The following is a 12,733-nucleotide window of genomic DNA, read 5'->3' as shown; positions in this document are numbered from 1 at the left end:
TGAGGAGCTCGAGCTTGTTCCTCTGCTTAGTCCCGAGAAGCAGGTAAGCATAGGAACCAAGCTGGGGGCCACCGATAGAGAGGAGCTAATCCACTTCCTCAGATCCAACTCGGACGTCTTTGCGTGGTCCCATGAGGACATGCCTGGCATTGACCCGCGAATTATGACGCATCGCCTCAGCATAGATCCATCATTCCGACCTGTGAAACAAAAGAGAAGACCTATAAACAAGGAGAGGAGTGATGTAATTGTTGAGGAAGTTAACAAACTTTTGAAAGCTGAATACATAAGAGAAATTTCGTATCCCGAGTGGCTCTCCAATGTTGTATTAGTTAAAAAATCTAACGGCAAGTGGAGAATGTGCGTAGATTTTACGAACTTAAATAAGGCATGCCCGAAAGATTGCTTCCCACTGCCGAGGATTGATCAGCTCGTGGACGCCACAGCCGGGCACGAACTGCTCACCTTCATGGACGCCTACTCTGGGTACAACCAAATCAAGATGCATGTCCCAGATGAAGGTCATACCGCTTTCATAACGGACCAAGGTCTGTACTGCTACAAGGTCATGCCCTTCGGGTTAAAGAACGCAGGAGCGACCTACCAGAGAATGGTGAACAAAATGTTCGCCAAGCAGATCGGCCGGAATATGGAAGTGTATGTGGACGACATGCTTGTCAAGAGCAAGCAGTCTAAGTCGCATCTCTCCGACCTGGCCGAAGCCTTCGAGGTCTTGAGGACATATCAAATGAAGCTCAACCCGGCTAAATGTGCCTTTGGAGTCTCTTCGGGAAAATTCCTTGGCTTCATGGTGCACATCCGGGGAATCGAGGCCAACCCCGAAAAGATTAAAGCCGTGATCGAGATGGAGGCACCTAAAACGCTGAAGCAGCTTCAGTGCCTCAATGGCAGGATTGCAGCCCTGAACCGGTATGTTTCAAGGTCAACAGATAAGTGCCTTCCTTTCTTCAAAGTCCTACGAAAGAAAGGGCCGTTTGAATGGACAGCGGAATGCGAGCAAGCGTTTCAGCAATTGAAGAGCTACCTCTGTTCGGCGCCTTTGCTCGCCAAGCCCATGCCGGGGGACAAGCTCCAATTGTACTTAGCAGTGTCTGACAGTGCCGTCAGCTCGGCCCTAATCAGGCAAGAGGAAGCGCGGCAAAACCCGGTCTACTACACAAGCAAGGCTATGACCGAAGCCGAGACTAGATACCCTCAGTTGGAGAAGTTGGCTCTCGCTTTGGTCACCTCGGCCCGACGACTTAGACCATACTTCCAAGCCCATACGGTGGTGGTGCTCACTAACTTGCCCCTAAAAAGCATCTTCCATAAGCCGGAAGCTTCTGGACGCCTAATGAAGTGGGCAATAGAGCTAAGTGAGTACGACATCCAGTTCGAACCCAGAACTGCGTTGAAAGGACAAGCAGCGGCAGATTTCATAGCCGAGCTCACACCACCTTCCGAGTTGAACGAGTCCGACCTACCTTGGACAGTCTATGTCGACGGATCCTCCAATGAGAAGGGGTGCGGAGCCGGGGTCCTCTTGCTCGGACCAGGGGGCGAGCGATTTGAGTATGCCTTGCGGCTCGGCTTCCGGACTTCTAACAACGAGGCTGAGTATGAAGCATTTATTGTCGGCCTGCGAATCGCTCGAGCGTTGGGGGCCTCTTGTGTTAAGGTCTTCAGTGACTCCCAGCTGGTTGTGAGCCAGATCAAGGACGAGTACCAAGCCAAAGACACCCGAATGGAGAAGTATTTGGGCAAGGTCAGATCGTACCTCGCCCAGTTTCGAACTTACGAAGTAAGCCGAATTCCGCGCACAAAAAATTCTAACGCTGACGCCTTGGCCAAGTTAGCATCGGCGTACGAGACCGACCTGGCCAGGTCGGTCCCCGTCGAGATCCTAGATAACCCCTCGATCTTAGAGCCAGATCAGATGGAGATCAGCGCTCCAGAATCTTCATGGATGGACCCGATCGTGGACTTCATTAGAGGCAACTCACCACAAGACCCCAAGGAGCGCAGAAAGTTGGCAAGGCGGGCAGCTCGGTTCGTGGTCCGAGATGGGGCACTGTACCGACGTGGCTTTTCCCTGCCTCTATTGAGATGCCTAACCCCTGAAGAGGGCCTGTACGTCCTCAGAGAGATCCACGAAGGAGTGTGCGGCAATCACTCAGGCGCCCGGTCGCTGTCAGCCAAAGTGATCTGACAAGGATACTATTGGCCGACCCTCAGCCAGGACGCCAAGAAGTTCGTTAGAACTTGCGACAATTGCCAACGCTACGGAACCATAATCCACCAACCTCCCGAGCTGCTCACCCCCATCTCGGCCCCGTGGCCATTCGCACAGTGGGGGGTAGATATCATTGGTCCTTTCCCTTTGGGCAAGGGCCAGACCAAGTTCGCTGTGGTTGCTGTGGATTACTTCACCAAGTGGGCCGAGGCCAAAGCGCTCTCCCACATAACGGAATCCAGAGTCACGTCCTTCGTATGGACGAATATCGTATGTCGCTTTGGTATACCGCAGGCCATAGTGACAGACAATGGGAAGCAGTTTGACAACGCCAAATTCAAAGACTTTTGCAGCAAACTTGGCATAAGTCATCTCAGTTCGTCCCCCGCACATCCGCAAGCAAATGGGCAGGTGGAGGCAGTCAACAAGATCATCAAGTGGGGCATCAAACTTAGACTGGACACCAAGAAAGGCAGGTGGGCCGAGGAGCTACCAGAGGTTCTATGGTCGTACCGGACCACCCAACGAGAATCGACGGGTGAGACCCCGTTCTCCCTAGCCTTCGGCTCCGAAGCTGTAGTCCCGGTTGAGATCGGCATGCCATCTGACAGAGTAGAGCATTACGAGCCTACGACAAACGAGGAAGAGCTGCTCCTCAACCTCGACTTGTTGGAAGAAAGAAGAGCAATGGCCCAGCTACGCCTGGCGGAATATCAGGGCAGAATGGCCAGACATTACAATGCCCGCGTTCGACCTCGGGCCTTTCAGGTCGGACATCTGGTCTTAAGGAGGGTCCAAACGCATGTGGGTGCCCTTTATCCGGCCTGGGAGGGCCCGTTTGAGATCAAAGGCATAGTCCGACCTGGGACGTACACGTTGGCCGATCTGAAAGGAGGCGTCCTCGCGCACCCGTGGAACGCGGAGCACCTGAAGCATTATTATCCTTGAGATTCCAAAAGGATTGTCAATGAATCTGTAAAGACTGTTCCAAAAGAATTATGATCGGAATAAATGTGATGATTTAATTTCATGCTTCCGAGTTCGACCAGAAATTAAATGGGGGCCGCGGACTCCCACGCGATCGCATTCCAGCAGTTGGTTCAAATTCAATCCTCCGAAGCCTAAAAGTGCGAGGTGCGATGCCAAAGCCACTGACGAACTTAAAATTCAAAACCTTCAAGGCAAAGGGGCGATGTGAAAAGTTCAAAATGATCAAGCCTCCGAACTTGGGGGTACGAGGAATGATATGAAGAATATCTACGGACTTAGGATTTTAGCCTTGTTACCTTTTTTAAGTTAAGGGTGAAATGTTAAAAATCCAGAGTTGATGCAATGAATTGAATGCTAGACAGAGATTCAAATTCAAACTTTCAAATTATTTTAATTAAAGGCGCGACCTCAAAAGTAAGAGGTGCGAGGTGATATTAGCTGCAGTTCAAAGGAAAAGCAAAGAAAAGAGGTTGCCAACAACAAAGTAGAAGCAAATGGGAGTCTCTTTATTGAATGAAGAGCAGAGCCAAGGCTTATAGAGCTTGCAGCTCTGCCCTGACACTTACAAAACCAAAGAAAAGGGAGGAAGATCAGCGAAAAGCCTCGTGAAGGGTGCTCGCCTAAGAGCCCGCTTGAGGAGCGCCCTCTTGAGTGGGGCCGACCTGGTCCTCTTCGGGATCGGAGTAGTCGGAGTCTAGATCTCTGACATACTGATCCACCAACGCTTGGGGGCCAGGGGTGCCGCCAGGACCAGACGCCCACTTCTCGGCATACCTCCTTTTCAGACCGCTGAGATCGATTTGAAGGTCGGGCATATCGGAAGCAATGCCCTTCATGAGGAACTTAAAGCCCGCGTCAGAAAAGTCCTTGGCAAATCCATCGAAGTCAGGATGTTGCCTAAACGATTCCTCCAATAGGACTCCATTGCTGAGGCGCTCCTTCGCCGTCTCCAGCTCGGCAGTCGCGTGCTCCAGCTCCTTGTCCTTCGCTTCAAGCACCTGGAGCATGTCGTCCTTCTCCTTCAGGAGCTGGAACTTCTCCCTCTCCAAGCCCCTGGTGATAGCGTGGGCAGCTCGGAGTTGGGCCTTGCGCCTGTCCTTTTCCTTCTTCAGCAGCTCGGCCTGGGACTCCACCTCGGCCTTCAAAGCCTCCACCTCAGAGTGAGCCTTCAATAGCCCATCCTTCATGGTGGAGGAAGCAGCCTTCAAGGCAGCGGAGAACTCCTCTTTCTCCCTTGCTGCCAGAACTTCCCTTCCATCCAGCTCGGCCTTGACAGCCAGAGCCGATTGAATGGAAGCCACGAACGCCTGAGAAATGGTACAAGGAAAAAGTTAGATCGGACTACCTGTTGGGCGAAATCAAGCAAAAATGGGGCACTAGTCTTACCTCGGCGGCGTAGTCGATGGTCCTCTGCATAACGGACCCAGGGTCGCTCACAAATTTGGACGCCCTCCTTAGGCAGCGGTCCAAACTTGCAGCTGAGATGCGGGACACCTGGTCCCTCACCCCGGAACTTGACGGCTCAATTCTGAACCGTGCCGTCACGTCGGACGTCCCGCCCATCCTGGCCGCAGGATCGTCCACCCGATCTGCGAAACTTGCAGGCAAGACCCTGCAAGCTCCGACCTCCGAGGGGGAGATCACCTTCTTTTTCTTCCTTCTTCGCTTCAGAGGGGCTTCCTCCCTCACCTCCTCGCCCAAAGGCGGAGCGTCCACCGCCTCGGTCTGGGCGTCCACCGCCTCGGTCTGATCCCTGGGGCGCTTCTCCCTCGAGGGACCCCCAGAAGACTCCAGCTCGATCACTGGGGCTGGATCTTCCGAGGCAGGCCCTGCCACGGCAGGGGTGGCAGGTTTCGAACTCTGGGCGGCCTCAAGAGTATGGGCTCGGCCCTTAGACTTGCGCTTCACGCCGCTTGCAAATCCGCAAACCATGGCTGCGAAATAAAAACAGGGGTCAGCACAAGGTTAGAGGAAAAAGGGGGGAGGCAAGCTCGGCATACCAAGTTCAGAGTTCGGCCTTGAGGATTCAATGGGACGATTTGCGGGGTTGTAATCTAGCAGCCCGGACTCAAGCAGTAGTTCGTCGGTTACCAGGGTTCCGACCTTCCTACCCCTCGGAAAGCGCTCCTTGTAGTGTTTCAGCGTATCGAAGGAGGCTTGCGTAAGCTCGGGGACTGGTCGGATTGAAACTGCACGAGGACAAAAACCGAGTTAGACCTGAATGACAGAAGAGAAAACTACGAAAAGCAAGAACTACTCCGTACCTAGGTTCCCAAACCTAGTGGGGACGTCAAAGAAGGAACGACCTGACTCGTCCTTTGCGAGCCATTCCCCGGAAGCGTAGAACCACTTCCTCACCCATCCCTTGATGAAGGTCGGCCCCTTAACTATACCGCCTGCGCCTTTCCTTGCGCACATATAGAACCGACCAGGCTTCTTAGCTATCCTTTTCGCCTCGAAGCACGCGAGGAGCTGGTCTACGTCCAACAGCTCGGCCTCCTCACTATCCCGAGCTCGTAGCCAAAAGAGGATGGCCAAAGCGAAAATGACACCCCACCCATTGGGGGCCACTTGAGCCGGAGCCAACCCAGTCCGGAAGAGAAATTCTTGGACAAAAGGGTGAAGGGGAAGTCTGAGACCGTACTCAAACATTTTGAAGTAGAGAGTGACCCATCCCTCCGGAGGATTGTCAGCTCTCTCCCCCTCCTCCGGAAGCCTGAGGAGGATGTTCTCAGGGATAGCGAACCCCCTACGAAGGGATCCGAGGTAGTGCTCAGGTATCCTAGAAGGGTATTCCAAACCCTGACCTGAAGTGGAGGCGTCACTATCCTCCCCGTCATCGGAGATTCTAAAGTTTTCTATCTCCTCGAGCTCGGACTCTAACCTACGAGCTAAATCGGATCCTAGGTTGCTGCTAATAGAGGACGACATGGCAATTATGTTCGAAAGAGAGAGGGAAGAGACCGACCTACCAAGGGTTCGAGCTGCCTTCAGATCGAACTCCGAGAATTCAAGGAACGTAAGGTATGATCTGAAGGATTGAGGGCATTTATAGCCCGTCGGAAGAATTTCCCCACCGTACACGTGTAATCAACGAGCGGCTAGGATCCTCTCTGAGATCCGAAGCGTCAGAATATTTGAATATTCCGACGATAAATCTTCCGCGACGGTTGTATTTTCCCACGAATAGGAAGTCGCCACGTGTCCAAAGCAGGTCAAATGAACTTCTCTGCCAGGTCGAGATCGGACCAGACAGAGAGGGGGCCAATGTTTGGGGAAGGGAATACCCTGGACACATGGAGGACCCCTATTGGTGCTCCAAGATGGCTCATGAGTCATGCCCAGCTCGAATGGCCGAGATGGCCGCCACCAACGCCGACAAATGCTAAGTATGACGGCCGAGGTGAACCTGGCCCAGGTCCGACCTACCGGGGAGCTTGGTGGGGGCCGATGTGAGCAACTGTCTACGGCGTGATTATCGGGCGTAACCGTCGGTCCCGAGATTACCGGGTGTAACCGACGGTCCCGAGATTACCGAACGTAACCGTCCCGAGATTAGCGGGACTACCACCCATAAGTAGAGGACTTCACTCCACGATCAGGTACGAGGATTTCTGGCCTCGAACTAAACTCGGAATCCGACCTATACTGACTTGATCGTCGGAGTGCTCACCTTTTTGAGCAGGTCCGCCCAAGTGTTCAGGTCGATCCGGAGGCCGAGTTCGAGCTACAATCAGGAACACACTGTTGTGCATATCCTTGCACAAACAAACTTATTGATTAATAAGTTATTTATTCTGTTGGAATATCTTGTCTTATGCCTTGTTTATTATGGTTAATTGAGTTATTGAGAAAGTTTTAAATTATTTAAGTCTTATATTTCAGTTTAAACATGGAACTCCTTGAAATTTATTGATAATATTTTTTGGAGTATACTTTGTTTTAGAGGGAGCAATACCTCTTTAAAATGAGAATTTGTGATACTGATTATTGTTGAATTATGACTTGTTTATTAATTGCCCCATGAAAGTGGTGAAGTTTTATAATTTTAATTGTAGATTATGACTTATTTCATAATGATGTTATTTTCTGATAAAGTTATTGGTTCTAAATGATTTGCGTGTGTTTATCTTTTATATACGACATTAATATGTCTCATGCATTTAGGAGGAATTTTTACTTATCATGTCCAAAACTCTATATAATCCATATATTCAGGGGGCTATTATAATTTTTATTCTTTTATATTGCATCTTGTTTGTAAGATTGATGATTATTGATTTATTGTAATTTTATTTTGATTTGAAATGAAGGTTATATGTTTTGATGCATTTACTATATTTATTTAATCTATGTCTTGATGGTTCTTGAAAGTATTTATATCTCATGATCTTATATTTGCTCAAAACTAATTTACTTCATTTATTATTGGAGCTTACATTGACTTACAATTATCATAAAGAAGTTCTCTACCTCGACAGTGACAAGGAATTAATTAAGTCATGGTCAAGAGTGCACGAGAGTTTAGACATCGAGGAGGCTGGTCGTAAGCAGATGAAGTCGTCCGTTGATGAACCTCCCGAGCTAGAGCTCAAAGCACTTCCGCAACATCTAAAGTATGCTTATCTTGGTACCTCTAATGTTAAGGACAACGATACCCCGAGTACCCCACGTATCTCCACAATAGTATGATATTGTCCGCTTTGGACATAACCCTCATAGCAACTCAAAAGGCCTCATGCCAATGGAGATAATTGTCCTCTCTTATATACCCATGATCATTCCCTCCCCTAGCCAATGTGGGACTTTGTTTGCATTCACTTTACAAATCCAACAATCCTCCCCTCGAACAAAGTACCACCAAGCCTCCCCTCAAGTAGTCACTCATCCGTCTACTCTCAAAGACCAAACGAGAGCTTGCTTTTATCCAAGGCTCCAGGCACACCTTGATAGAACACACCCACGGATTACACAATGACCACACCTTTCGAGGCTCACCACTTCTTTGTTCAGCACCCGAGGATTCACCGACACAGCTAGGTTCAGACCATGGGTCTGATACCACTTGTTAAGGACAATGGTACCCCTTGTACCTCGAGTATCTCCACAATGGTATGATATTGTCCACTTTGGGCATAGCCTGTACGACTTTGCTTTTGGTTTCACCCAAAAGGCCTCATACCAATGGAGATAATTGTCCTATCTTATATACCCATGATCACCTCATTCGCTAGCCAATGTGGGACTTTGTTTGCAATTACCTTACAAATCCAACAATCTTCCCCACGAACAAAGTATCACGAAACCTCCCCTTAAGCAGTTACTCATCTGTCTACTCTTGGAGACCAAATGAGAGCTTACTCTTATTCAAGGCTCCAGACACACCTTGATAGAGCATATCCACAGATTATACCATGATCACACACTCATCCCTAGGATTTGTTTGGCAACTCCCAAATCTTTCATGTCAAATTCTTTAGATAATTCAGCATTTATCTTCAGAATTTCTTCTTTGTTTGATCCTGCTATCAACATGTCATCAACATATAGCAATAAAATGATGAATGAGTTACCCTAAGTTCTTATGTAACAGCAATGATCTGCCTGACACCTCTAAAATCCACTGTTACACATAAAACTGTCAAACTTTTTATACCATTGTCTGGGAGCCTGTTTGAGACCATACAAGCTTCTCTGAAGTTTGCATACCATTTTCTCTTGCCCCTGTACTGTAAATCCCTGTGGCTGCACCATGTAAATTTCTTCCTCTAAATCACCATGAAGAAAAGCTGTTCTTACATCCATTTGTTCCAGGAACAAATCTTCTTCTGCCACTATCGATAGAACAGTCCTAATGGTAGTTAGTTTAACTATGGGAGAGAAAATCTCATTAAAGTCAATACCTTCCTTTTGTTGAAAGCCTTTGACTACAAGCCTTGTTTTGTACCTTTTGCTGCCGTCGGGCTCCTGTTTGATTCTATATACCCATTTATTCTGCAAAGCTTTCTTACTTCTTGGTAACTCAGCAAGTTGTCATGTCTGATTGATCATTAGAGAATTCCTTTCATCTTTCATAGCTAACTCCCACTTAATAGAGTCTTCCAACTGAACCGCCTCTTCATAACATTCAGGTTCACCTCTGTCAGTCAATAAAATGTAATTCAATGTATGATATACCTCTGTGGTAGTCTGATTGTTCTGCTAGATTTTCTAACTATTGGTGGTGGTGATCTCTGAACCTGATCAGTTTCCACAACTGTTTCATCAGATTCCTAAACTTGTTCACCAGATCCCACAGCTATTTCTTCAGGAGTAATTGTATTCTGATCTTCAATCTCTGTTGTTTTAGTCTCAACCTCAGGAGGACTTATATACTGAGTATTCTCTGTGCTTCCATCTAACTCTATCTTTCCTGAACCAACTGTATTTCTGTCTTTGTATAAGACTTTCTCATTGAAGATCACGTTCTTGCTTCTGATAATCTTCTTGTTTTGGTCATCCCAAAATCTGTAACCTATCTCAGCTCCACCATACCCAATAAAGAAACATTTCTTGAATTTGGCATCCAATTTACTCCTGTCTGCAGCATCAATGTGAAGGTAAGATACACAGCCAAAAACCTTTAGATGGGCAAAGTTTACCGATTTACCAGTCCAGACTTCTTCAGGCAATTTGAAGTCTAGTAATGTGGTCGGGCTCCTATTGATCAGATAGGTTGTACAATTCATTGCCTCTGCCCAAAACATCTTAGGCAATTTTGCATGTATTCTCATGCTCCTAGCACGCTCATTCAGCGTCCTGTTCATTCTCTCTGCCACACCATTCTGCTGTGGTGTCCCTGAAAGAGTCTTTACCATCACAATTCCACTATCTTCACAATATTTCTTGAATTCCCTACTAACATACTCACCACCATTATCTGACCTCAAGCTTTTGATTTTCAGGCCTGTCTCATTCTCTACGATAGCCTTCCATGTTTTGAAAACAGAAAACACATCAGACTTATGTTTAATAAAATAAGTCCATACCTTCCTGCTTGAGTCGTCTATGAAAGTTACATAGTATCTGGAATCTCCAATAGAAGAGGCTTCAGAAGGCCACACATCGACGTGAACCAACTCCAATTTTGTAGACTTTGGCGTTGAACCTGTCTTTGAGAAACTAACACGACTCTATTTCCCAAATATGCATCCTTCGCATAACTTGTGTTCCACTGCCTTAAGTCCTCTAGCTTCCCTGTAGAGTGAAGAATTTTCTTACTTTTTTTACTCATATGTCCCAGCCTAATGTGCCATAATTGGGTCTGACTCGAATGATCTACAACAGCTATCATATCTTTGTCGTTGTCGTTGACATACAAAGTTCCTAACTTTCTTCCTCGAGCGATCACCATCGAACCTTTTGTAACTTTCCAGTTTCCTTGACCGAAGGATATTTCACATCCTTCATTATCCAGCTGCCCCATGGAAATCAGGTTCTTCATCATATTCTGAACGTGACATACCTTGCGAATCTTCCAGACTGAACCGTTCCCCATTTTAAAATTAACGTCACCAATCTCAATGATGTCCAAAGGCTCTCCATCAACAAGATACATCTTTCCATGATTTTTTGCAACATAATTCTCAAGAATGTTACGTTGTCCTGTAGTGTGAAAAGACGCACCTGAATTCACCACCCATGTGTTATGAGCGCGCTCAACTGCAAGAACAAGAGCATCATGTATTTCTTCCGCAACAACATTTTCACCAGCTTCTTTCCCCTCAGCTTTCTTTGGGGCATTGCAGTTCCTCCTCAGATATCTTGTTTTATCCCAATTCCAACATTCTAGTCTGCTATTTCTAGACTTGCTTCTATTGTTTCTTGACTTTCCACGTTTTCCGTGGTCTCTGTTATTATTTCTTCCTCAGTCCACATTCAATGTTATACCAGAAGTAGACGCAATACCATAATCCTTTCTATGAATTTCCTCTCCAAGAGCTGCATCACTAACATCTGCGAATTTCAATCTCTCTTTTCCACAAGAATTTGAAATAGCTGCCTTCATAGGTTCCCAACTGTCAGGTAAGGATCTCAACAACAAGATAACATTTAATTCATCCGCAAATGTTAAATCCACAGCAACCAGTTTGTTAATCAACATATCAAATTCATTTATATGGGCAGCCACAAATATACCTTCATCCATCTTCAAATTAAAAAAATTAGTTGTGAGATACATCTTATTATTTACCGAGGGCTTCTCATATATGTTGGACAGTGCATTCATCAGCCCCATTGTTGTAGTCTCCTTAGCTATGCTGGTCTGCACATTTTTTGTTAATGTTAGGCGAATCGTACCCAACACCTTCCTGTCCAACTTTTTCCATTTAGCTTCTTCCATGTCATACGGCTTCTTGTCTAATGGCAATTCCACTTCCTTGGAATGTAGATAATCTACTATCTAATCCTTCCAGTACGAAAAATCAGTTCCATAAAAAATAACCAATTTATCTTCTCTAGTCATCGTTCATCAACGTTGGGCTCTGATACTAATTGTTGTGAAAAAAAAATGCAGCGTACACTTAAAAGGATTAGATAAAATAATCTAAAACTTCTAAGTAACAAGAACGATAAATAGATTAGGGAGAAGAAAATTAAACGTCGGATTTATACTGGTTCACCCAATGTGGGCTACGTCTAGTTCTCTGCTACCGTTGCAGGTTCTACTAAAATGTCAGGAAGAATCTCCCAAGAATTTACAAGCCCTTTAAAATGATTTCTCTTAGTTTTCCCTCACACAGAAAACGCTCACGAATTATTCTACAAGCCTTTCAAACTCTCGAATGGATACAAAAGTATTTAGCTCTTAAATTCTCTCTTCTTGGAGAATTTCTCACGACTCTCTATTTGTGCACACCAATCAAATGACCTATCTACCTCTATTTATAATAGATGGTATGACAAAAACTAAAAGGGAATGGGAAAATAAAAAAGCCCAAACTAAATATGACAAGGAAAAATTTAAATGGACCTTTTCCTTATAGGAAAAAGATTTTCTCCTTGGTTTGGCTCCATAATCCCAACAATCTCTCACTTGGAGACAAAGCAAACAATATGTCTACTCTGCAATGGTAGCGACTCCTTTCTAGTTGTGGAGAAGTCCAACTGAAGTTGCACACAACTTCAGTTTATCAACAGGAACGACCTTGGTAAACATATCCACTGGATTCTGACAACTCGGAATATTTTCAAGCAACAACATTCCATCTTCCAAAGATGATATGATAAAATGGTATTTTATCTGTATGTGTTTCATTCTCGAATGAAACACTGGATTCTTTGCTAAATGAATAGCACTCTGACTGTCACAATGCAAAGTCCCTTTTCCCAATCTCAGAAAGACTGAAGCCATATCATTTCTTTGCTTGCTTCAGTAACTGCAATATATTCAGCTTCTGTAGTAGAAAGTGTTACTATCTTCTGCAGTTTGGAGACCCAGCTAATCGCAGTATTACCCAACGTAAAAAC

This window comes from Momordica charantia (assembly GCF_013281855.1).
Source record: "Momordica charantia cultivar OHB3-1 chromosome 3 unlocalized genomic scaffold, Mcharantia_2.0 BLBB01000003.1, whole genome shotgun sequence".
Lineage (NCBI taxonomy): Eukaryota > Viridiplantae > Streptophyta > Magnoliopsida > Cucurbitales > Cucurbitaceae > Momordica > Momordica charantia.
The sequence above is the reverse complement of the archived record's forward strand: the minus strand, read 5'-3'. Positions refer to the sequence as shown.